We start from the raw sequence: 27011 nt of genomic DNA on the forward strand, positions 1-27011 counted from the left end.
TGAAATTCTGGAAGTATGACATGCTGCAAGGCTGAAAGGAATGGAAAATTAGTGTTCCTCTTCTTTTTCTTCAACAGAATCCACACCAACCTCCTCACAATCCTTTTCAATGGCAGCCGTGTCCTCACAGCCCTCAGAAAATGCTTCTTCTCCCATCCCCTCACCCACTTCCCAGTGAACAAAGGAACAGTTGGCATAATTCAAGTCAAACTTGTGGTGTAGGCAAACCCAGGCCTCAGCAATGGCTATGGTGTTGCTCAGCATGCACGCAGCTCTCTTTATGTTGGCCAGATTTCCAGCAGGTACCACAGTGGGAAGCTGGCAATTAATGCCAACTTTGAGGCCAGTGAAACACCAATCCTCAAACTGGGTGTTGCATTTGGTCTTGTTAGTGGAACAGCAGTAAGTATTGACATATTTGGGAACCACATTACCACAGTGTAATAGGGAGTAAACCATGTATTTACCATAGTGATTCACAATCTGGTTGCCTGGCTCATTTCACAGCCTGGTTGCCTGGCTCAAAATAAGCACTGGTGACCTCTGCTATGCATGGTAGTCTTACCCAGCAGAGATGACAGGACATATGTGACCAAAGAGAAGAGGATGCAGGAAGAGGTTACCAGGTCAGTCTGGAATTCTGTCAGACTCCATAAAATCTGAGAGAAGCAGTGATGGAGGACACAATCTGGCTAAGAAAGCAGTTAAGATTAGGGTAGTTTGGGTGCTCAATATTGGGGTTTCTACAACAGATGCCATAGATGGCCTCATTGTCTACCATGAAGGCACAATCGAAGTGCTGCAGGGTGGTGCTGGTGGTGGAATGGAGTTGTAGAGCTCAACTGCAGCTGTGGAAACCTGCAGGGCTGGGCAAATGGAGAACTTCAGTTTAGACTTTGTGGCATAATCAACAGAGAGAAGTGAACCTAGAACCAGTTTCTCCACCAAAGCTGTAGAAAACCAAGAAGCCCTGAAGACATGTGCACTGGTGAACCAGCTTGCGACTTTGATCCAAGACAAGACCAATAATCTTGCCAATGTCGTGATCTCCACAGGCGTAGTTATTGGCAGCATCTTCCTTGTCTGTGATGAGCTGCTCAGGGTGGAAGAGCTGGTGGTAGGTGCCAGTGCAAACTTCATCGATGACTATGGGTTCCAGGTTTATAAACACTGCCCTGGACACAAACTTCCTTGCCCACTGAAAAGGTGTAGAATCAATCATCTCCTTACCCAGTGGTCTTGTCACTTGGCATTGGGCTATTGAGCTGGATGCTGTGTTCCAGGTAGTAGAGCTCCCAGCAGGCATTGCCAGTCTGGACACCAGCCTCACCAAGGTGGATGAAGATGCACTCACACTTAGTGGCTACAGGTTAGAAAAGCAAAAGTCAGAAGACACCGGGTCTCTGTTACCATCCCTGACATGTTAAGAGTCAAGTAGGTAACACATTGTATTTGGAAATTGTTTTAAAAAAGGGCATAAATAACTCATGAAACACTTTAAGAAGAAATGATAATGGAAATTAGAAAATAGTTCTATATGAATGATAATGTAAAATGTGTAGAATTTGGCTAAAACCACAATTATAAGGCAAAAGCCTTAATTGTGTCTATTAGGAAAGAAGAAAAACCAAAAATCAGCACAACTTCCAGTTTACACAGGTAGAAAAAGAGTAATGAAGTCATCCAAAGAAAGTAGAAAGAAGGAAAAAAATAAAGATGAGAATGGAAGATTTTTAAATGGAAAATAACCAATAGCTAACCCCATCAGGGGCTGGAGGGAAGCGGAAATGGAGACATTCTGTTCAAGGGGTACATGGTTTATTTACAAAAGATGAATAACTTCTAGAGGGCTGCTGTACAGTTGTACTTAACAATACTGAATTGTACACTTAAAAATTTGTCATAAGAGTAAATCGTAGGCTACGTGTTCTTATCACAATAAAAAATATAGAAACAATAGAGTAAAAAGTGCTCAAAGTTAATTCTTTACAATAAACTAATACAATAGACAAATCACTAGCAGATTAATGAGAGAGAAACTTTAATGAAAACTGGACCACACAATCACAAAATAACACTTTGCCAATTATTTTGAAAATACATTTTTTAGAAAATAATACACTTTATGGAATAGATTCAAGAATAAATAAAAGTCTCAGTAATCCTATTAAAATAAATGCAATTAAATCAGTAGTCAACAATTTAAGTGTTGGTGGAAAACACAACAACAAAAATGACAATAACAAAGCCAAACCAACAATGACTGAAACAGGCAAAAACATGTAATCTAAATATATTTACAAGACAATTTCAGTAAACAAGGGTTTGATAGTATCTATTTTATTCACACTGTTCTAAAGAAAAAGAAAAAGTAAGACAGCTCCTCAACAATTTTATATTTTCGTAAACTATACTTTGATAAAATCTGTCAGGGATGTTAATGAAAGAAAATTTCAGACCATTGTCTTTTATAAAAATGGATATAAAAATAATAGCTTAAACATTACCAAATATAACAAAGAAAAACATGCACATTGAAATCATGACAAAGAATGATGAATTTTTTCTTAAGAATGCAAGCATAACAGTGTTAAAACATGTATTAGTGTAATTTATCACAATAACAAATTAACAGTTTTTAAAACACATGATTATTTCAATACATGCAGTAAAATCATTCAATAAACTCAGGACTCCTTTATAATATAAACTCTTAACAAATAGGAGTAAGAGACCCTATTTAATATGATAAAAAGTTAGCTACCAAATATTACCCATATTAACCGAGATACCTTATCATAAAATATTAAAAACATGCCTTTAAATTGAGAACAAGGCCCCAATGCCTTCTTCTATTCATCATTGTATTGGAGTGCCTGCTAAATGAAAAAGGTCTGCAAAATAAATTTGCAAGGGTTAGAAAAATATGAAACTGTCATCATTTGTAAAGATTATGATTACATATATGAAAGTCCAAGAGAAGTTACAGAGAATGGTTATTTAAAAATTAAAGAGATTCATATATACAAACAGCAAACAATTAAAAATATAATTTCAAAACATAGCAAGCACAGAAGCAACGAGAGCACTAGAAATAGATGTAACTTCACAGAGGCAAGACTTTAATGAGAAAGTCATAAACCTTTGTTGAAAGTTATAAAAGACCTAATTAAATGTAGAGATATATTACTTATAAATAAGACTTACTGTAACAAATATATGAGTTATTCCTCCTATTTATCTATAATTTCAAAAAACCCCAATATTTTATCATTTTTATGGAGCATGATAAACATCTTAAAATTTATATTAGACTGTAAAGTGCTTAAATCGTTGAGACTTTTCAAGAAACAAAAATGATAATGGTCTATTCAAAATATATTACAAAACTATAGTAAATAAAAGTTTAACTGAAAAAGTAATAGATAGAAAAATCCATTTACTGAACAGGTCAAGGGTTCTGCCCACATACACATGGGTAGGACCACATATACTTGGCTCAATCTGTTCAGTAAATGGTTCTGGGGTAATTGGCTATACATACAGAAATAACTAAGATCAAATATATCCCTACTTTATATAAAACACACATTTTTCTAATTGCATTAGAGGTATGAAATGAAAAGCAAAACTAGAAGATATTTAGGAGAAAAAAAGTATTTTAAAAATTTTGCTGTTCCTGTATTTCTTAAGCAAATTACCCTGAAAAGGATGAAAAATCAATCTGGATATAGACAAGATATTTTCGGTTCAGAAAACCAAAATTCATTAGTGTATGGAATATACAAATAATTTCTTCCAATCAAGAAAAAGAGAAGTTAGTTATTGAAAATGTTTAGCAAAAGATAATTGATAGAAGAGACCATAAACTGCATATTAACATTGAAAGAATGTTATATTCCATTAAGGATACACAAACTAAAACTACAATAAAATAACATTTTATATCCATCAGATTGGCAAAAATAATGTCTGATAAATCCAAGTGTTGGGAAACCAGGTCTCCTATTGACTGTGGTAGCATAAATTGGTAGAGATATTTGAATAGAAATTTGGTAGAGTAGTTTGAAAGAATTTGTCATACATATTAAAACTTGTAGCTGCATTTCCAGAAGTCTTTCGTAAACTCCTGCATATGTGCACAAGAAAACATAGAAAGGTGTGCTAATTTCAGCACTGTTTGTAAAAGCAAACACACGGAAATAGCCTAATAGTTGAAACAACCTAAGTAAGGGGATGGATAACAAACCATTGTTTATTCACTGGAAAAGATATCAGACAAAACTGAAAAATATAAAAATGAATGAATTATATCTACCTACATCAACAGGTATAATTCTCAAAAAAACACAATGCTGACTAAAGCAAAATGACATTAAAATACTTAACATTTGATACCATTTATGTAAAATTTTCTACATGAAAATAATATTGTATATTGCAGTAGATATATCTACGTATACTAAAAGTACAAAAACAACATAGGTGAATGGAAACATAAACTAAAGAATTGTGTTTATGAGGTGTGAGTGGGAAAGAAGAGGTGGGAGCAGGAAGGGCTTTTGTCTTATTTGTAGATTTTTTTTTAAATAGAGTAAATTGAGCCAAATATAGAAAAATATTAATATCTCCTAGGCATCACTAGGACCTATAATTTTCAGTTATTCCTTGCAATATTTTGTTATTAAAAATTATAACAAGAATACATGAAGTATTGTGACTGCTTTAACATTCAGGTTCTATAGGATCACTGAAAACTACATATGAAAACCAAATTATTTGGTTTCAGTGAATGTGTGAAATGCATTTGGATTTGGTGTCACTGATATACTGCATTTAGGAAGAAATAAATTCAATACACAAGAAACTGATAAATGTATGATTTTTAGAGAAATAAATATTAAAATTTTTACTTACAAAATCTTGTTCTCCCATTTCCTTCCCTCCTACTTAGATAGAGAAACATGTATCTGAAATCATATATTAGGTCTATGAGAAAATGATATGAAGCACAGATACCATCTCTGTGTAAGTTTTTAGTAATGCTCCACGTGTAAAAAGTAAATAGTTATTCTTGAAAATAAAGTCTATTATGCCTGATAAATACTGCCCTATGCCATGGTCTAAAATTTTTCATTATTTAAAATGTTACAAAGGCATAATGAACAATTATAATCAATATTTCTCATATTACATTCCATTTGAGTTTAGTAATATGAGATTAACTTTTTCTTCTGGACTCATTCTGCTTTACTATCTCATTTTCCTTCAGCAGTAATTATTCCAATTTGTCATGGTGTTACAGCAAAAATCTAAAAAACATTAAAAAAACTCTAAGCTCATCTTGATGCCCTAAATTTTCTTGGATTTCACCAATTTTGTTTATTAGGTCATACAAGATCTAATTCTATATTAGCTGAATTTATGATTTAATATTGATAGTGAGAGTGAAAATAATTTGGCCATTACATTACTCTATTAAAATGGAAAGCTTTATAAACACAGCCACCTCTTATTAGCTCCATCTAGTCTTTGTTGCCATTAATCAGCATTGGAGATTGAGAGTTTTAGATCATTGTTTTTAAAATTGGTACTTGCTCAATTTCATAGCCTCCTTTACGTGTCTTGAAAACACATAAAGCTGAGATATCTAAAGAACAAGACCATAGGGCACAGGATTTCCATCAAGCAGAGGGCACTAATTTGCACATATCTTTATTTTGCTAAATGATTACTACCAAGTGCAGATACAGGCTTTGTACTAAGGTAATGTGGAGAGCTTTCAGGAAAAGCTATCCTGGGTCCAGAAGCTTAATGTGTAGGAAATCCAGTACTACAGATTAAACTAGTCTTGTAAGTCTTTCTTCTTCTTTACAGTCTCAAGAAGAGAGCTATCATCAAAAGAAACTGCAGTGGTAGTCATTTTATTTACATCACATTCATGTGTATATACTCTGTGCTACAATCTTCAAAATTGTGTTTATTGCTAAACTTTTTCCAGAAAATCCAAATCTGGTGTACATTTTGTTTCCTTCTTAGATGTTTTATCTGTTTTGTTGGCATGCACAACTTGAGGTAAGCCTGTTTCATCTTATGAGATTGAAACAAAACTCTTTTTGATCATAAGTATAGAATTGGACAATTCAGAGCAGTTAGTGCTCTTATTGTCTCAGTGCGTGCCTTTGAAATGTTTATAGTAGGCTACATTGTGAAGATATTGTGAAAGTATTTTTATGTTTCAAGATAGCAAACGCTTTGAATAAATCAGTAAAAATAAATTTTTTTGGAAATTCTTGTTTTCATACACATTTTTGACTTTTCTGTTGATAACCAAACATTGGAGTATTGCCCATTTTTGAGCAATTTAAAGGTGTCTCAAGCAGCAGACTACTAGGATAAATAAAAATTAAAATGTATTTTCCTAGAACACCAGGAAAACATTTTAAATTTGAATTCATTTGGAAATGTGTTTGTCTTTTTTTTGAGTACCTATCCAATGAATGACTAATTAGGTCCCATTTATTAAATAATAAATGACTCTTGCGTTGCTATCATGGAAGCTACAGTGTAATCAGGATGACCAGGAACATATATAGGAAAAGTTGAAAAATAAGGCTAAATGACAGCAAGAGTAATGAAGATTACCCTTCACTAAGAATGTTAATTCCAGAAGATAAGAGGCCACACAATGGGTTGGAGTGTTGAGAAAATCTATCGGAGTTTGAGCTGTAGAAGTTTAGGATGTAAGAAAAATTTTAAGATGAAACTTTTAGAAAAGCACATTAAATGGGCTAGGGAAACTGACAATAGAAGGAAGGGGAAAAATTAATAAAGATTTAGCTAAGAAGACAAGATCAAAGAAAGATGGGGGAGGTTGAGTTAGACATTAGCCTTGGGAAAAAAGATAGGCATGTATTCACCGACAAATATACAAAGGAAAAGACAGGTAAAAGTTCGAGATGTTTGGAACTTAAAAATTTTTTAAAAGACTCTATTTGACATATTGTTTGCATCATATGAAGTTAAAGGTATTAGACTATTTTTTAATTTATACACCAGCACATTCATATGGTTTAACATACTCAATCAGCACTTCCTACTTCTAGCCTTCATATCTTGCTTTCTTTTTCTCTAATATGTGAGGTTTTTATCATAGCCTCACATATCAAATAGTTTTTTATTTCCTTTCCCAGCTAGAAAATTATTTTAGGAAGACAGGAATTTTTCTGATGTTATTGTTATTGAAAAGCCATTGCAACTAGAACATGTAGGAATGGTGTTTAATATTGTTAAGTGAATAAATAAGCTTGTTTATACTTTTTGTTTTTGCTCTTCATTATTTTTCCTTGCTTTCTAATTAAAGATGATTTTTGGAATTATCAAAAAGTAAGACATACATTCAATACAGAGTCAAGGATGATCAAAAGCAATGCTGCTTCCAAAGAGGGCCCCACTGAAACCAGGTATCATGAATGTGCAGTGGACAAGATCGCTGTATTTCTAGGATGAATGCTATGTTAGTCCATTTGCATTTCTTTCTATAAAGGAATAGCTGAGGTTTATTTGGCTCACAGTTCTGCAGGCTGTACTAGCATGGCACTAGCATCTGCTTGGCTTCTGGTGAGGCCTAGGAAGTTTTTACTCATCACAGAAGTCAAAGGGGGAGCAAGTGTGTCACATGGCAAGAGAGAGAAAGCAAGGAGTTGGCGGGGGGAGTGCCACATGCTTTCAACAACCAGGTATCTTGGGAACTCATTCTACTCATTACTGCAGGGAGGGCACCAAGCCATTCACAAGGGATCTGCTACCATGTCACAAAAGCTTTCTTCCCATCAGGCCCCACCTTCAACACTGGGGATCACATTTTAACATGAGATTTGAAGGGAACCAACATCCAAACTATATCATATGCTGTTTTTAAAATACTATATTATAAAGTGCTCCTTATAAAATTCCAGTAGTGGACAAAAAATTGAATTGGAGATAATTACTAGAGAAAGGAATTGATTCGTGTAAGAAACAAACAGGGTCCAGGTGAGGTTTTCCAGCATAGCCATGAGGCTAATGAAGATAGTAGCCATCAGTTGACAATTGATCCTAGTAAGGAAAAAAACCTTAGTGGGTCTGGGGAAGTGGGAAATTACGTTTGTAAAGGGGAAATACAAAGTTTAATATAGAGGGGATGGTGATCAAATGGAGTTTCTGGGTTGAATCTTCTTCATAAGTAGAGAAATAGTATGCATCTCCTTTACTCTGAAAGAACACTGCCTGGGTTTTAAGAAACTAGGCCCTATTGAAGTAGGCAACATTCTTGTGCAGTCACCAAATACCCTCTTCTTCCTACCCTGGTTTATGTGCATTTCTTTTTAAATTCTAGTAAGCCCTTTCTTACTCCATTAATTGTCCATATATATTATGTCTTTCTTTTTTTCTCTCTCTCTCTCTTTCATGCAATACCTCCTGGCATCCATGTATCACCAATTAAAAGGGTAAAAAGGTAAAAAATACCTGCAAATCATAGGTATTAATAGATAGGTAGGTAGGTAGGTAGCAGAGGGAGGGGAGAGAGAGGGGGAGAGAGAGAGAGAGAGAGAGGGAGAGAGAGAGACTAAGTCTAGCTTGTAATTTCAGGGGGATCTCAGATCTCTTGAGTCTTTAAGGATTTTATTATTATTATTATAAGGATTTCAATCTGACAAAAGGTTTAAATCAGTACTACATAGTTTCCTTGTGGAAACATATTGAAGACGACTCAGTCAAAATATTTGTTGGCATAATGTTCATTTTAGGAAATCCAGAGCATATCTACTTCCTTTAAATGTCCTGAAGCTCCCATCTTATTTGTTGGTATGCCATACAAACAGTTTCTGTGATTTACTGTGAACTTAGTGAATTGAATAGCTTTTAATATGATTTTTGTCTATTATTAAACATATGTGTAATTAACTTTAAAGAATTTTTGTGTTTATGAGTTGGGAGTTCATTTGACAAAAAAATGACTGCCATGTGTGAAATTGTGCTAAATAATCAGAAAAATAATTTTTAATAGAGCATGGTTAATTTTACCTTCTTGGTAGAGATAGTTATATCATCTTGGCAGTGTTGTTCTACAATCTCAAACATCTTCCAGAGATAAAGCAGCAGCATTAATTAAAAATTCCAGAGCAAAATTAATGTCAGACTTCAAAATAAAAATAATTAATTTTCAAAATTTACCCTCTGCTGGTATTTTGAAGTATAAAATGTATTTACCTTATATTGCTAAAATAATGACATCTAGCATTTATGAAATATTATCCATTTGCCTTCTTCATCCAAATGTTTTTACATATACTCCTTAATTTTGCCCTCACCATCATCTATTTTTGACAAAATGTTTGACCAAGATTTTAAATATAAAAAGGGCAATAAGCACTTAATATTTATATTATTTTTAAGTCATCAAAAATGTAAATTTTATCCTCACCAGGAGAGTGAGTCACTAATAGACATAAGAATATGTTGTATTTATAATACATTTTACAGGGATTACTTTGTATGCATTTAGACTGCAAGTGGGAACTACAATCATGGGAAGTATGTGAATCATTATGTTTCACAGTATGAGATTCCTTGCCTCAACTGTAAGTGATGAGAGTTTTAGATTGGACTTACTAAATGTGTAATTATATACAGTGATAGCAACATGGACTATTGAGGTTTGAGAAGATTTGTACATACTTTGAACCCTAGAGCACATGACTTCCAAGAAACAACTGGAGGCATAATTTTCAAAATAAATAGCCAATTTTAATTTGTGTTTTTCTGTGGGGGAAACATAAATTAGTGAAAGTTTGCTAAAATGTTATAGGTTGTGAGTTTTTATGATACTATCTGCTGTTGTAGCATAATTAGATATTTCTTTTAGTTTTGTGACAAGTGACCCTTTACATATGTGATTTATAAAGTGATTGTATTTACATGTAGTGTATTCTTTTGAGATTCTCATTAATACTAATGGCTTCCTGTCCCCTGAAATGCAAATGATAGGTATTAATAGATAGGTAGGTAGATAGGTAGGTGGGGGCAGGGAGAGAGAGAGAGATAGAGAGAGAGAGGGAGACAGAGAGACTAAGTCTAGCTTATAATTTCAGGGGGATCTCAGATCTCTTGAGTCTTTAAGTATCCATTGATCTCAGATGCTCTCCTATGACAGTTACTTCATATATTTGAATATGTCAATAAACTGCTTAGATCCTGGGTATAGAGAACTCACCTGAGGATAGTTATGTTATTTTGATATAAGACCCCTGCTTGAGCTACTCATTTAAAATTTTATAAATGAAATAAACTACTTAAATTGAAATCCTCACCAGCTCTTGTATTTCTGTATAGGGTTTAAACTATTTAGGATTATAAGGAGGGATGAGATTTAAAAGTTGACATAGCCAGATGTGGTGGCTCATGCCTGTAATCCCAGCACTTTGGGAGGCTGAAGTGGGCGGATCACAAGGTTAGGAGTTCAAGATCAGCCTGGCCAACATGGTGAAACCCCTTCTCTACTAATAATACAAAAATTAGCCAGGCATAGTGGCACATGCCTGTAATCCCAGCTATTCTAGAGGCTGAGGCAGAAGAATCACTTGAACCTGGGAGGCAGAGGTTTCAGTGAGCTGAGATTTTGCCACTGCACTCCAGCCTGGGCAACAGAGTGAGACTCTGTCAAAAAAAAAAAAAAAAAAAAAAAGGTTGACATAATTGGATATATTCTATTTTACTAGGACAAGGTTTATGGTTGCCTAGTTTAAGTTAATAACCTAATTTTGCCCTTTCTTTTTGTCTTAGGTCTTGAGCATCTTTCCAGATTTTTTCTGCTGAGCTCACCATTATTTTGGCTTTGAAGCTCAATGTGATAGAGGTGATCATGAGGCATGCCATGTGTAGATGTCTTTCAGCTAATAAATGACCATCCTCAAACTGAGCTTGTCAATAGTGGCTTTTCAGATGAGAGCAGGGACAGAACCTTACCTAGGTGTACACTTGACTTGATTTAAATTACAATTGCACAAAAACAGCAAAGAAGTTAGCAGTAGTCTTGCCTTGGTTCTTGAGACCGTGTTCAACTGATTACAAAAGACACAGCAAGTGCCGGCCATCCTCCTGCTCCCTTTCTAGGCTTCTAGCCCCTCATTTTGCCTTACAGCAGAGCTCCACTGGACAGACAATTAGCACGGGATTGGAGGCCATTCTCCAGCTTTCTGCATCTGCCAAATGATGGAGAGGGTTTGCCTTTTTCAGATCTTTCTGAAAGGGATCAACTATTTCTTTTAAACATCTAATATATTTCAAACAGAATGGCTATAAAAAGTAACCAGTTACATGTATAACACTATTGCTTTCTCAACAATCAGTGAAGACAGTTGGATTTACAGCCAGAAGACAATCACATTATATTGAACCACATATTCATACTTCATTTATTTCTCCCTCAAGCACTGCAGCTGTAATAGCTCCTAGGAAGCTTTAAAAATATGCAAGAACATTTTAAACCTCCAGGAACACTTAGACTTCAAACTACTTTTTCTTCTTGTATAACATCTTTAAATAATTAATTATTTCTTTTGTTTCTTTTTTAGTGTTTGGTTTGGGAAATATTAAGACAACTGTGAATGGAAAAAAAAAAAGGAGAAGGAATTTGTGATTTTTCCATTTCCATAAAATCAACAACCTTGCTTTCTAGAGTGGATTCTTACAGAGGTCAATCGTACACTTGTGTGTCGTTGAAAATTGTTAGCACTCCTATCTAAATGCCACAGGATAGTATTCCAAAGATGGTGAACAACTACAGGGCTCCCCGGGATCCTCCGTTGCTATTACCACCGGTGGATTTTTTTGAAAATCATTTTTAAGAAATGGTCATAAGTAGGAATCAAATGGTTTGAAATGAATCCGTTTTGTTGGAAAAAGGGGTTTAATTAACTTTCGAGCTGCACAAATTAATCTGGACTTTAGTGAGGGCCTGAAAATTGATTAAAGTGTGAGCACCTATTCAGAAAGTACTTGACCAGGAAATAAATTCATTTCTTTGAGGTCAGTGACCCTACAAGTTGACAAGTGATTCAGATTAATACACACCTGGGTTTCAAGTTTCACATATTGCTTGGCAGGAGCTTCTGCCCTATCCCCCACCCCCAGTGCTGCTTATCATCCACCTCATCTAGTTGTCACCTTTTTCTCTGGACCATTTTTCTGACAGAAACCCTTTGCAGTTTTTTTTTTGAGGGGGTGGGGGAATTGGGGGGCATTGCAATCAGTGCAATGATTCATTTTACTTGTTTTATTCATGATTGAATCATAACATTATGATTTAAAAATAAGACAGAAAATAACTACCTAGATTAAACTTATCCTCTTAAAGATAATAAATGTCCATCAAACAGAATGATTTATAAAATAGTTTCATAAAATCCCACTTGATTTAATGATCTACCTAATTTTTTGCAATGTCTTTTTTTTCTTCTTCTTCTTGGGAGCTAAACACACATAACCTACACTCATGTGCGTGCACACAAACACAGGCACACACACAGACATGCCAAGCATTTGGAGACTCTCCTCTATATTATCTTTAGTAGTACAAGGTTGGGGGTAAAGCCTAACTGTAAGAGAATATTGAAATAATTAGAGCAATTTTGTGTGAGAGTAAAGGAAAAGACTCACTGTTTATTCTAAGAAGACAGGAAATTGCAAAAATAAAAAGTATCATCATTGATTTCAAAGGAAAACTTGAAACAGGATTCAGTCTTGCTACCCTCATTTAAAAAATAAGAAATTGTGGTCTTAGAAGGTTCTGATCTACTACATTCTTTCATAGTTCACATGAAGTGGCAATGGGATGATTTAAGGTGTTTTTATTTCCCCTTGATTTAATGTCAAGTATAATTTAGTAGACAATTATATGCAATACCTTTGATAATTAATTTTCCACACCAAATTAGGCTTTGGCAATCCTTCTCTTAGTCTGATGTCATTATTCTTATAGAATAATGTACACGTTAACTTTGTTTTCTTTTCTCTTTCTCTATTAATGCTTGTTTTTTCAAATAAATATTAACTATTCCACATAACTTCTAAGTTTCAGATTTTAATAATAATTTTTTTTTATCACAAGATCAACATATTCTTTGCAAAAAAATCCTTAGCAAATACCAGAGAAGTTAGAGTTTATCAGAGCAGGACTTTTCTTCATTTTTTAAATTAAAAAATTGAATCAACTCTGTGTGTACTTCAACAACTTTCTACCCTCAAAAGAGAAGATTTTAATATGGTTAAATCTGAACATATATTTGAAAAAATTAGAAATAATGGCCTTATCAGATAGTTACTTATACTTTTTAAAAAATACTTTAAGTTCTGGGATACATGTGCAGAATGTTCAGGTTTGTTACATAGTATAAACATGTCATGGTGGTTTACTGAACCCGTCAATCCGTCATCTACATAGGTATTTCTCCTAATGCTCATCTACATAGGTATTTCTCCTAATGCTATCCCTCCCCTAGTCCGCTACCACCAACAGGCCACAGTGGGTAATGTTTCCCTCCCTGTGTCCATGTGTTCTCATTGTTCAACTCCCACTTATGAGTGAGAACATGCAGTGTTTGGTTTTCAGTTCCTGTGTTAGTTTGCTAAGAATGATGATTTTCAGCTTCATCCATGTTCCTGCAAAGGACATGAACTCATTCTTTTTTATTGGTGCATAGTATTCCATTGTGTATATGTGCTACATTTCTTTTATCCAGTCTATCATTGATGGGCATTTGGGTTGGTCCCAAGTCTTTGCTATTGTGAACAGTGCTGCAATAAACATATGTGTGCATGTGTCTTTATAGTAGAAGGAATTCTAATCCTTTGGATATATACCGAGTAATGGGATTGCTGGGTCAAATGATATTTCTGGTTCCAGATCCTTGAGAAATCGCCGCACTGGTTTAACTTCCATAGAGGTTGAACTAATTTATACTCCCACCAACACTGTAAAAGCATTCCTATTTCTCCACAGCCTCATCAGCATCTGTGTTTCCTGCTGTGTAATGATTGCCATTCTAACTGGAGTGAGATGGTATCTCATTGTGGTTTTGATTTGCATTTCTCTAATGACCAGTGACAATGAGTTTTATTCTTGTTTGTTGGCCACATAAATGTTTTCTTTTGAGAAGTGACTGTTCATATCCTTTGCCCACTTTTTGAAGGGGTTGTTTTTTTCTTGTAAATTTGTTTAAGTTCTTTGTAGATTCTGGATATTAGCCCTTTGTCAGATGAATAGAATGCAAAACATTTTCCCATTCTGTGGGTTGCCTGTTCACTCTGATGATAGTTTCTTTTGCTGTGCAGAAGCACTTTAGTTTAATTAGATCCCATTTGTCAATTTTGGCTTCTGTTGCCATTGCTTTTGGTGTTTTAGTCATGAAGTCTTTGCCCATGGCCATGTCTGGAATGGTATTGCTTAGCTTTTCTTCTAGGGTTTTTATGGTTTTAGGTCTTACATTGAAGTCTTTAATCTATCTTGAATTAATTTTTGTATAAGGTGTAAGGAAGGGGTCCAGTTTCAGATTTCTGCATATGGCTAGCCAGTTTTTCCAATGCAATTTATTAAATAGGGAATCCTCTCCCCATTGCTTGTTTGTGTCAGGTTTGTCAAAGAACAGATGGTTGTATATGTGTGGCATTAATACTGAGGCCTCTATTTTGTTCCATTGGTCTATATATCTGTTTTGGTACCAGTACCATGCTGTTTTGGTTACTGTTGCCTTGTAGTATAGTTTGAAGTAGGGTAGCATGATGCCTCCAGTTTTGTTCTTTTTACTCATGATTGTCTTGGCTATATGCACTATTATTTGGCTCCATATGAAATTTAAAATAGTGTTTTCTAATTCTGTGAGGAAAGTCAATGGTAGCTTGATGGGGATAACATTGAATCCACAAATTACTTTGGGCAGTATGGCCATTTTCACCATAATGATTCTTCCTGTTCATGAGCATGGAATATTTTTCCATTTGTTTGTGTCCTCTCTTATTTCCTTGAGCAGTGGTTTGTAGTTCTCCTTGAAGAGGTACTTCACATCCCTTGTAAGTTGTATTCCTAGGTATTTTATTATCTTTGTAGCAATTGTAAATGGGATTTCACTCACGACTTGGCTCTTTGTCTATTATTGGTATATAGGAATGCTTGTGATTTTTGCATGTTGATTTTGTATCCTGAGACTTTGCTGAATTTGCTTATCAGCTTAAGGAGATTTGGGGCTGAGATGATGGGGTTTCCTAAATATACAGTCATGTCATCTGCAAACAGAGACAGTTTGACTTCCTCTCTTCCTATTTGAATACCCTTTATTTCTTTCTCTTGCCTGATTGCCCTGGCCAGAACTTCCAATACTATGTTGAATAGGAGTGGTGAGAGAAGGCATCTTGTCTTGTGCCAGTTTTCAAAGGGAATGCTTCCAGCTTTTGCCCATTCAGTATGATATTGGCTGTGGGTTTGTCATAAATTGCTCTTATTATTTTGAGATACGTTCCATTAATACCTAGTTTATTGAGAGTTTTTAGCATGATGGGGAGTTGAATTTTATTGAAGGCCTTTTCTGCATCTTTTGAGATAATCATTTGGTTTTTGTCATTGGTTTTATTTAGGTGATGGATTACGTTTATTGATTTGTGTATATTGAGCCAGCCTTGCATCCCAGGGATGAAGCCAACTTGATCATGCTGGATAAGCTTTTTGATGTGCTGCCGGATTTGGTTTGCCAGTGTTTTATTGAGGATTTTTGCATTGATGTACATGAGGGATATTGGCCTGAAATTTTATTTTTTTGTTGTGTCTCTGCCAGGTTTTAGGATTAGGGTGATGCTGGCCTCATAAAATGAGTTAGGGAGGAGTCCCTCTTTTTCTATTGTTTGGAATAGTGTCAGAAGGAATGGTACCAGCTTCTCTTTGTACCTCTGGTAGAATTCGGCTGTGAATCCATCTGGTCCTGGACTTTTCTTGGTTGGTAAGTTACTGCCTCAATTTCAAACATTCAAGTCTGCTGAAGCTGCGCCTACAGCTGGCCCTTCCCCCAGGTGCTCTGTCCCAAGGAGATGGGAGTTTTATCTATAAGCCCCTGACCCGGGCTGCTGCCTTTCTTTCAGAGATGCCTTGCCCAGAGAGGAGGAATCTAGAGAGGCAGTCTGGCTGCAGCAGCTTTGCTGAGCTGCAGAGGACTCAGCCCAGTTCCAACTTCCCGGGTTGCTTTGTTTACACTATTAGGGGAAAACCGCCTACTCAAGCCTCAGTAATGGTGGACGGCCCTCCCCCTACCAAGCTCGAGGGTCCCTGGTTGACTTCAGACTGCTGTGCTTGCAGCAAGAATTTCAAGCCAGTGGATCTTAGCTTGCTGGGCTCCTTGGGGATGGGATCCGCTGAGCTAGACCACTTGGCTCCCTGGCTTCAGTCCCCTTTCCAGGGGAGTGAATGGTTCTGTCTCGCTGCAGTTCCAGGTACCACTGGGGTATGAAAAAAAAAAACTACTGCAGCTACCCTGGCTGGGTAGCCTCTAGGGAGCTGAGACTAGAGGTGCACGCCAGAATTCCTGGCTAACTTTTTGTGTTTTTAGTAGAGACAGGGTTTTGCTATGTTGCTCAGGCTGGTCTCAAACTCCTGAGCTCAAACAATCTGCCTGCCTTGGCATCTCCAAAGTGCTGGGACTACAAGTGTGAGCCAACATGCCTGGTCTATAATGATTTTTTACTGTACAAATTCACTTAAAAATAATTTCTATTTTCTCATATATATCAATCATTGAGATTCAGGGGTATTTCTCCTTATGCATTTCTTACTCCCAAATCAGCATTATACTTGAGAGTGAATAATGAGCATATACATTAAAGTCAGGAAAAAATGTCAGGATGCCCATTCTCATCACTATCTTTTAACATTGTTTTGAAATTACTGTTAAGGAGTGGGATTGAGAAGATTAGGTGGTGGAGAGACAATGATTTTTGTTTTTTTTTTTCTTTTTTGCTTTATTCCTTTATATGTTGTTTATATTTATTACTTTAAAAAAATAAAAACACTATCACTACAAACAGACATCTCTATATATAAATTTTACATTACATAGCATGGTCTATATTAAAAAAGAATTAGAGTCTGACTCACTTCTCAAACTTGCTAAATTCTGTTACTCTGGACTATTGAGAGTAGAAGATTATAGATTTAGGGGTAGGAGTTAGGTGAAAGTAGAAATAAGCCAGGTTGGAGATTTTAGGATGAGAGGCAGACATTAGTTTTGGTCAATAACCTTGTGGAATTTGGAACCAGGTGAAATAAATCATTAAGATTCAGGAGTCAACGTAGTCCACCAAGCTTTGAACAAAGGAAGTATATAGTAAGTACTTCCTACATATCAGGCACAACTTATTTTGCCTGATTTAATTCTATAAATTTTCTTAAAAGGTAGAACTAGCCATCTTTATTTTATACTGGGGAAATATAGAGATAAATTAAGTAATCTAGGAAGGCACACACCATGATGTATGGATTGCAATGTAAAATGTATTCTTTACATTGAAAGGTTTAAAAGCCACTGGTCTATAGAATATCTTGGCTTCAGATTAAGTGCTATTTTATTTCCTGATTTTTATTTCAAGTAAGTCTTGTCTCCCTAATAAATATAAACCTAATTGCAAGTGTAAAGGTAAAATGGCATACATCTCTAAGTTTATTATGGCACCTAACCTGATGCTTGGCACATAACAAGTTCTCAACAAATATAATAATTGTAAATGTAGGTGAAGAGGCTAGGATAGCACTGGGGAGCAGTGGGCAGCTGGCCAAATCCGTAGGTAAGCTCTCAGAGCTCTGGCCTCCAAAACTGCTAGACCAAAGCAGGACTGAGAGACACCAAACAACAAGATGCAAGGTGTCAGATAGGAGCACTGATTATTTTATATGGCTTGTTTTTTTTCCTCATGTTCAATGTGGAAAATACGCACTACAAAGAAAAGAAGAAAGGGGAAAAATATACCCATAATCCTAAAACTGCAAGATAACCACGATTATTTATAACATTTACAGCCCGTTAACATTTGCTACATCTTTCTCCTGTCTTTCCTGTAGTATTACTTTGATAGTACCCTATGAGTGTGCCTTACCATATAATACATTCTCTTCATAATTATAGTTTCATTGGTTATATAATAGCTAATTCTAGCTCTGTTTCACAGCTTATTCAAGCATTCTCTTACTGTCAAACATGTTAGATTGTTTCCAATTTGTAATATTATAAATAATGACTTAACAGCTTTATGTAAAACTTTTCCTGACTTTTTCATTTTTAAATTGATAAAAAATGGACTTTTAAAGGCTCTTGATATATATTATGAGGTCTTGGATCACTCATTGTGATCAAATTTTAAATAGCAAGGCACTGCGTCCTAGGACACCCCACTTAAAGGGCCATTGTATTTTTCATGTGGATTGATTTTTGGTGATTTTAATTACCCATATGCATTTCCTCTTTTGTTACCTGAAAGTATCTATTGAGTTTAATCTAAAAAAGTCTCAATTGGCCTGCAGAGCAATTACCATTTCCCTTACGAATGTTTGCAAAGCCAGAATTTTAACTGTAAACGAGGTTTGTGCATCTATGTTTGGATTGTATATGATGTCTCAGATTTAGGGTACTGATGTGGATAAAAGGCTTATCCTTTGTTCAGACGATAATAATATACTGTCTTTATTTTTTGGTTGTATGTAGTGAAGCATGTTGCTTTTCTGTATTTATCAACACTGCCCACAATGTGAGTGGGTTGAATGGCGGATTAATAAAGAAACCTTGAAGGCAACCTATTTTTATGTGTTTCCTAGTTTATTAGAATAGAATCCTATTTTCATTCTATTCCTCTAACAGTTTATTTTTTTCTCCTCAAACAGACAAATCTTTGTTGTCTAGGAACAAAATTTAAATAATGCTCCAGTTATGATAAATCTTCTGATATAGGAGGAGATATTTCTGGTGATAAATTAGACATTTTCTGTAGCCTAGCATTTGATCACAACTATCAAATATGCCAGCATATATGGATTTGCCATGATGGTAATTAAGAACCACATTTCACCAAGTTATATTAAGTTTACTCAATTCTTTTTTTTTTTTTTTTCTCCTGGTTCCATTGAAAATCAGATTAAAAGAATGCCATGAGAGAATGTGCAAGTTAACCTATTCTACCTCTGTCCCTTTTCTGCATCTCAGGATACTTTTCAGGACCCCTTGCTATCTCAGGGACTCAGCCAAAGGCATCACAGTAGGTTCAGTCAAAGGCAGTGCCATGGACTGAGTATCTGTGTCCCCTTAAACTCATATGTTGAAGCTCTGACCCTAAATGTAACTGTATTTGGAGATGGGACCTCCTAGGAAGTAATTAAGGTTAAATGTAGAGAACTACCTGCTAGCAAAGGTTCCCGGTAAGTCCTGCTCTTGGAAACGAAGCAGAGCGTTCCTGATAAGTCCTGCTCTTGCAATGAAGCAGGGCGTTCCCGTTAAGTCCTGCTCTTGCAAACAAAACAGGGCATTGGGGGCTTGTTTATGTGTAAACATCTTGAAAATCCAGAAAGTCAGGGAAAGGTCAGAAAAACAACAATGTGTCTTGTGACTTGGCAACATTCCACAAACGACTGTATAAAATAAAGCAGAGCGCGCCATGCGAGGCGGCCGCCATGTTTGTCTTGTCTTGTGTTGTCTTGTGTGTTCATTCCTTTGTTTAGGAAACACACGGACCCCAACAGTTAAATGAGGTAATAAGGGTGGGACCCTGATCCAATAGGATTAATATCCTCGTAAGAGACACCAGAGAGCGCATGTGTGCACTTTGTCTTTCCGTCTCTCTCTGTCTCTCTCTCCCTGTCTCCCTTTTTCTCTTTGTGTATCTTTCTATCTCTCTGTCTCTCTCTCTCCCATGCATGTACCAAGGAAAGACCATGTGAGGACATATGGAGAAGGTGGCTGTCTACAAGCCAGGAAGAGAGCCCTCACCAAAAACTGAATTGGCCAGAAACTTGATCTTGGACTCTAACCCCTAGAACCGTAAGAAAATATTTCTGTGCTTTTTAAGTTACCCAGTCTATCGTATTTTGTTATGGAAGCCCAAGCCAAATACTGGAAGGCGGTGGCCAACAGTTTGAGGACAAGAGGAGGGGGAGGTCTGCTTACTTCTCACCATTTCCTTCTGCATCCTGTGTTGTCTCTGCACGTGCTTCTCTTTCATAACTCCAGTCCCTAAAAGAAGCCATGCACCCTGAGATCCCACTTCTGACCAAGATGTTTCCACCATGACTCTGGCTCTCATACAGTGGAAAGCGCTCCCTTCCATTGTCCCTCCTGCCCTAGAGATGGTAATGGCTTCTTGCTGTTGGCAATCTGTATTTGCACTACTCACCTCTGTTTGTTTCTCAACAATTGCATTATCTATTGTCTTAGTCTGTTTTGTGTTGCTATAACAAAAATACCTGAGACTGGGTAATTTATAAAGAAGATAAATTTATTTTCTCACAGTTCTGGAGGCTGGAAGTCCAAGATCAAGGTGGCAGCTGATTCAGTTGTCTTGTAAGGGCTGCTCTGTGGTTTCAAATGGTGCCTTGTTGCTACATCCTCCAGAGAGGAGAAACACTGTGTCCCCACATGACAGAAGGTAGAAGGGTAAGTGGGATAAATGTTACTTGCAAGATCTTTTTTATAGGGGTCAGAATTCCATTCACGAAGGGAGAAGCCCTTATGACCTAATCACCTCTTAAAGGCCATACCTCTTAATAACATCACATTGACCGAGTTTCAGTGCCAGAATTTTGGAGGGAATATATTCAAACCATATAACCTGGAAAAGAGTTTTCTATAGTAAATCTGTCTGGTTGAAAAAATCAGAGTATGGTTTCAGCTTTCTTGGATAGACTTGACTGCTACAGAGGCATTTTAACAAGGCTTAATCTTTCAGGGTTTAGAATGAATTTTTCAGGTAATAATTGTTGGAGAGTTCGTGTAACCACTCTGACTTGTCAAATTAGTAATGTGAAACCTATTTTACCATCCTTTTCTACTAAAGTCTTCCTCTTTTATTCTCATAACTCATAATGCATTTAAACAGCAAAACTGCACATTAAAAGTTTCTTCCAGTATATTGTATGTTGCTGCATTCACTTTTTATTTTCACTCATGTTTCTTTTTTCCTCCCCTATCTTACTCAACAGCTTAGGTTTTGTTATAAATATTTTTCAGTTTGAATGAAAAAAAATGATTGAAGCAAAATGATCCATGATTAAATTTAACACTAGGAGACTCAGAGAAATCATGAACTCAGACACTGATTTTGTCACTGATTGCTTCAGTAAAATCTTTAATGGTTCTTTAGATGATGTATTGGATGATGAGTTCTGATTCCCACAGATAATTGAGTTCTATACCCCTAGGTTTGATTTTTTTTTTTTTTGGTTCACACTTTGAATTGTGCCCAGAAAATTCTCTGGATAGAATTTGATTGCAGATGTCTATTATATTCCAATGAACACATATCAGTTCAGTCTTCCAAAGCATTTTATAATGGAGTGAAGCTGACCTTGTAATACAGTAGCACACTTATCAGGCCATTAAAACGTCCCTCTTATGTAATAGTAGCCAGTTGCAATTGACCAAAAGAAACTTTGATGGGCTTTCACTTGGAAACTTGTGCAAATATTATCTTTATTTTGATTTCTTTCCATAGGACCTTCAGTTTTCCATAGCATGTTTCAAAAGAGGGATGAAAGTAAACATGATACATTTTAGTTAGGACCTATCTAATGTCTCACAGAGAAGACTTTCTATAGAGTTCAACTGTAAATACAAATAAAGCATGTTATGTAAATGATTCATTGTCATACTTTGATATTTATCAAACACCCCAGGGAGCCATGATGTGCTTTCCTCCCAATTGCTGTATATTTTCAGCCTCCATCAAAAAGTATTTTAATTAAATAAGTATAATATACCAATAATTTAATTGGAACTATAAAAATAATCTAATTTATAACCTCAGAAAATACATTGTGACCTAAAATTATCAGCATTCGTTAGTAAATTGTGTGTTCCTTTATACATTTTAATCTAGTAAATAAGATTCTTTTCTCACCCAATACAGGCATTAGCTTTAACCTGGTCCCAGTAACCTCTTCCAACCCATATGTAACACCATTTATTGTCACAAAGACCTTCTTAGCTTAACTCTATTATAATTTGTAAATGTACAGAATTTTTCTCTTCTCAAACTTGGTAAGAAATTCCCAAATTACGAGTGCCTTCATCGCCCCATCATTATCAAATAATGCTGCTCTCCCCCAAGTGCATGAGGCTGCTGGAGACTAGTAAATTGCATTAAACTCTTTCTGCTCCATTTTAGCAAAAGAAATTTGCCCAGGTGTATGCAGTATAGAAAGAGAGTTAAATATCACATCCAGATAATGTGCTCTGATGTGCTCCACTAAAACTAGCGTTCTACAGTAATTCAAGTGTACTGTATGTTTTTGTTCTGAACTAAAACTGAACTTGGGAGGAAATTTCATTTTCGATACTGTAAATTTACTGTGAAAGAAATGGGAAATAGTGTCCCCAGGCAGTGTCAGAATGACTGCTGCTTTCCCTTCTCACTGCAATTAGAGTTCTAGCCCCAGGCGACAGATAGGTGCAGACACAGGTGACTTGCTTTTGATTGGCAGGCTCATGAAGCAGCTAGATGGGGGATTCCTGGGACTCACTGGAAGATTCATTTACCTTCAAGGCTGGTTTTGGAAGCCCTGGCTTCCTGACGAAACAAAAATGTGGATTCTCTTTCATTTAGGTTAGAATCTGCAGGACAACTTCCTAAACAGCCAGCATTGCTTGTACAGCTTCTGTAACTGACGTTGGTTTGGTTTTGGTTAACAAGTTTTCATGAGAATTTTATAACTTAGTGTTTACACTTTCAGCACTTGATGCTCTTTTTGCCTGCTTAGAGAGCTTCCTTCCAACTGATGCTGTGGCCCAAACAGCAAAACATATGGCATAAGAATATGCTCATTTTCCTGAAATTTGTATGTGATTTTCTGACCAAATCACAAATTGCAGGATTAAAAGTATGATCTTTTCTTAATTTAAAAATAAAAGAATATAAGTATCAAACTCCATCTCTACTAAAAATACAAAAATTAGCCGGGCGTGGTGGCAGGCGCCTGAAGTCCCAGCTATTCAGGAGGCTGATGCGGAAGAATCACTTGAACCGGCGAGGTGGGGGTTGCAGTGAGCCAAGATTGTGCCACTGCACTCCAGCCTAGGTGACAGAGTGAGACTCCATCTCAAAAAAAAAAAAAAAAAAAAAAAGAATATGAGTATCAAAGGATATGAATTTAGTGTTAAGTGAAAATATTATACAGCAGTGAAATTAATTATTATTATACAGCATTTCAATACAAAAGTAGTTTCCTTCTATCTAGTATTATCATTTAAATCATAATAGAATGATAGTCTTAGAAATCCTAGATGACACAAACAAATGGAAAAAACATTCCATGCCCATGGATTGCAAGAATCAATACTGTTAGATGTTCATACTGCCCCAAGAAATCTACAGATTCAAGCTATTCCTATTAAGCAACCAACATCATTTTTCACAGAACCAGAAAAAAACTATCCTAAAATTTATATGAAACCAGAAAAGACCCAGAATAAGCAAAGCAATCCTAAGCAAAAAGAACAAAGCTGGAGGCATTACATACCTGACTTCAAACTATGTTATAAGGCTATAACCAAAATTGTATGATACTGGCACAAAAACAGTCATACAGATAAATGGCACAGAATAGAGAACCCTGATACAAAGTCGCACAGCTACAGCCATCTGATCTATAGCCATCAAAATTAATAAGTGGGAAAATGACACCCTATTCAATAAATGGTGCTGGAATAGCTGGCTAGCCATATGCAGAACAATGAAACTGGACCACTACCTTTCACTATATTCAAAAATTAACTCAAGATGGATTAAAGATTTAAATGTAAGACATCAAGCTATAAGAATACCCCCCTCAAAAAAAAAAACTAGGAAACACAATTCTAGATGTTGGCCTTCGGAAGGAATTTATGAGTAAGTCCTCCAAAGCAGTTGCTACAAAAACAAAGATTGACAAGTGGAATCTAATTAACCTAAAGAGCTTCTGCACACCAAAAGAAACTATCAACAGAGTAAGCAGACAACCCACAGAATGGGAGAAAATATTTGCAAACTGTGCATTCCATAGAAGCCAAATATCTGGAATCCATAAGGAACTTAAACAATTGAACAATAAGAAATATATAACCCCATTAAAAACTGGCAAAAGGTATGAACAGACATTTATCAAAAGAAGACATATGAGCAGCCAACAAACATTAAAAAATGCTCAACATCGCTAATCTTCAGAGTAATGCAGATCAAAACCACAGTGAGTTACCATCTCACACCAGTCAGAAATTGCTATTATTAAAAAGTCAAACAACAGCAGATGCTGGCAAGGCTGCAGAGAAAAGAGAATAGTTTTACACTGTTGGAGGGAATGTAAATTAGTTCAGCCACTGTGGAGAGCAGTTTGGAGATTTCATAAATAACTTACAACAGGACTGCTATTCAACCTAGCAATCCCATTACTGGGCATATAGCCAAAATAAAATAAATTATTCTACCAAAAAGACACATGCGCTCATATGTTCATCACAGCACTATTCATGATAACAAAGTCATAGAATCAAAGTAGGTGCCCATCAACAGTGGATTGGATGAAGAAAATGTAGTACATATACAACATGGAATACTATGCATCCATAAATAAGAATGAAATCACATCCTTTGCAGCAACATGAATGCAGCTGGAGACCATTATCCTAAGCAAGTTGATGCAGAAATAATAATAAAAAATACCTCATGTTCTCACTTATAAGCGGGAGCTAAACAATGGATACTCATGATTATAAAGCTGGCAACAATAGACACTATTAGAGGGGTCTAGTAGGGAAGGATGGAGAAGGGCAAGTCCTGAAACCGTAACTATTCAGTACTATTCTCAGTACTTGGGTGACAAGATCAATTGTACCCCAAATCTCAGCATCACAAAATATACCCAGGTAACTTGAATCTAAAATGAAAGTTGAAATTATGTACATATATAAAGAACTATAGTCTTATAGTCTTAACTTTAGCTTCCTTACCAACTCATCCAGATCCTACTTTATGTAATTTCTAGACCTGCTAGTAAACTCTGAGACTGTCCATTTTCACAGCCTGCTGCAGAATAAACTTGGCAGCTGAGACCTGTTCTTTGAATTTCAGGCAGTTGTATCTAATTACTTACTAGAAAGCTCTTTTTGGATGCTCCTTGGACAACTGAAACAACCTGTAAAAAACTGAAGTCATTATTTCCCCGATGAAAACCAGTTTCTACTCCAGCATTCCTTAGTTCAGTGAATGTGATCCTACAATACATTCACATTACATTACATTACATTACATTACATTACATTACACATTGCATTTGTCCAAGAAAGAAAGAAACCTGGGAATTGTCCTAGACATTCTTGGTCCCCCATATGTTCAGTTTTATATACCTTCCATATCTCCTCTCCACTGCTACTTGGTTCAGGTTTTCAACATGTCTTGAATGAAAAGTATGTCAAGACCTATGAATGTATGTATGTGTGTGTATGTGCAGGCACACATTAGTGTACACACACCGACATTCTTTGTAATAGTGTAACAATAGAGGATTAGTTATATAAATCATTCATGGATAATATTCCATACAACATAATACTTGCAGACATTAAAATATTGATATGTATTTTTACATGTAAAGTTCTGCAGAAAGAGGTGTATAGTATGGTTCCATTTATAACTTATAATGTATATACATGTATATTTGAGTAAACCTGATTTTTTTTGAGTGGGGGAAGAATATAACCTGAAAGTGAGTAAGTGTTTACATTGAGGATAGGAAGGAAGGTTTGGGTGAGGAAGAAGGATTTTCTGTTTCTTTTCTTTGTTTTAGGTGATGCTTGCATTTTTTCTTATTCAGTTCTTTAAAAATCTATTTTTATAATTCCAGTGAACTTCTTTATATTATGATAACTTCTCAGGCCTAAGAAACACGGGATAAAATTTAAACTCAAGGAACACAAGTATAGGAGTAAAATCCTTTAATAGGATGAATAAGATAAGAAGGTAGCTGGGAAGTACTGAAGTAGGATATTTCCCTGACCGCTTTGTGGGACTTGCCCCAGGGGTGCCTCGTTGACTCAGCCCACCGATCTCAACTCCTCGCTGAAGCGCGCACAGGAGCGAATGAGCGCGGAAACTGGAGTGAATGAGTGCTGGAACCGGCTGGCCGCTTAGGTACCGGCAGGGTCAAACTCCATTCGCTCGGACCCACTGCCTTCCACCCCTCGTGGGAGGGAGCACATAGGCGAGCGGGTACAGGAGCCAGACGGATGCTTTAGTGCCGGCAGGAGTGAACTCCGCGCAGGCCCGCAGCAGTATCTAGGCAGGGGTACGCACGACTCCTGAAGGCCCAGAGGGCGGGTTACGGTGCTCGTTTAGCTCTGCTGTCCGCGGACGGCTGAAGTGTTAACAGTTCAGTGAACTCTTTGCCTTTTCACGTGAGGTAGTTGCCCTCCAGCAGCGAGGGCAAAGGGCCAGTGTGGTGGCCTTTTGTGTCTGCATTTGTGGCTCCCGAGCTCTTGCCTGGTGTCCAGAAAAAATGAGGTAGCACAAGTGAATTGAATGATGGTTAATGCGGAGCATTGTATTGCCAATTAAAATGGCTCTCAGCAGGAAGGGAAGCTGAGAAGGGGACTGAAAGGGAAGGTACTCGCCCCCTGAAGTCCGGCGTCTCCAGCCGAATTCTCCGAAGTTTCATCATCAAGCTGTCCCTCTGAGGCCAAGCCACTTCTCTGCCGCCCAGCCAT

At 36.3% G+C, this 27011-nt stretch overlaps 1 pseudogene; it reads right to left on the minus strand.

Annotated features, from left to right (window-relative positions):
* On the minus strand, positions 1-27011 carry LOC103218287 (tubulin alpha chain-like; annotated as a pseudogene).

Source organism: Chlorocebus sabaeus, chromosome 10 (genome assembly GCF_047675955.1).
Source record: "Chlorocebus sabaeus isolate Y175 chromosome 10, mChlSab1.0.hap1, whole genome shotgun sequence".
NCBI lineage: Eukaryota > Metazoa > Chordata > Mammalia > Primates > Cercopithecidae > Chlorocebus > Chlorocebus sabaeus.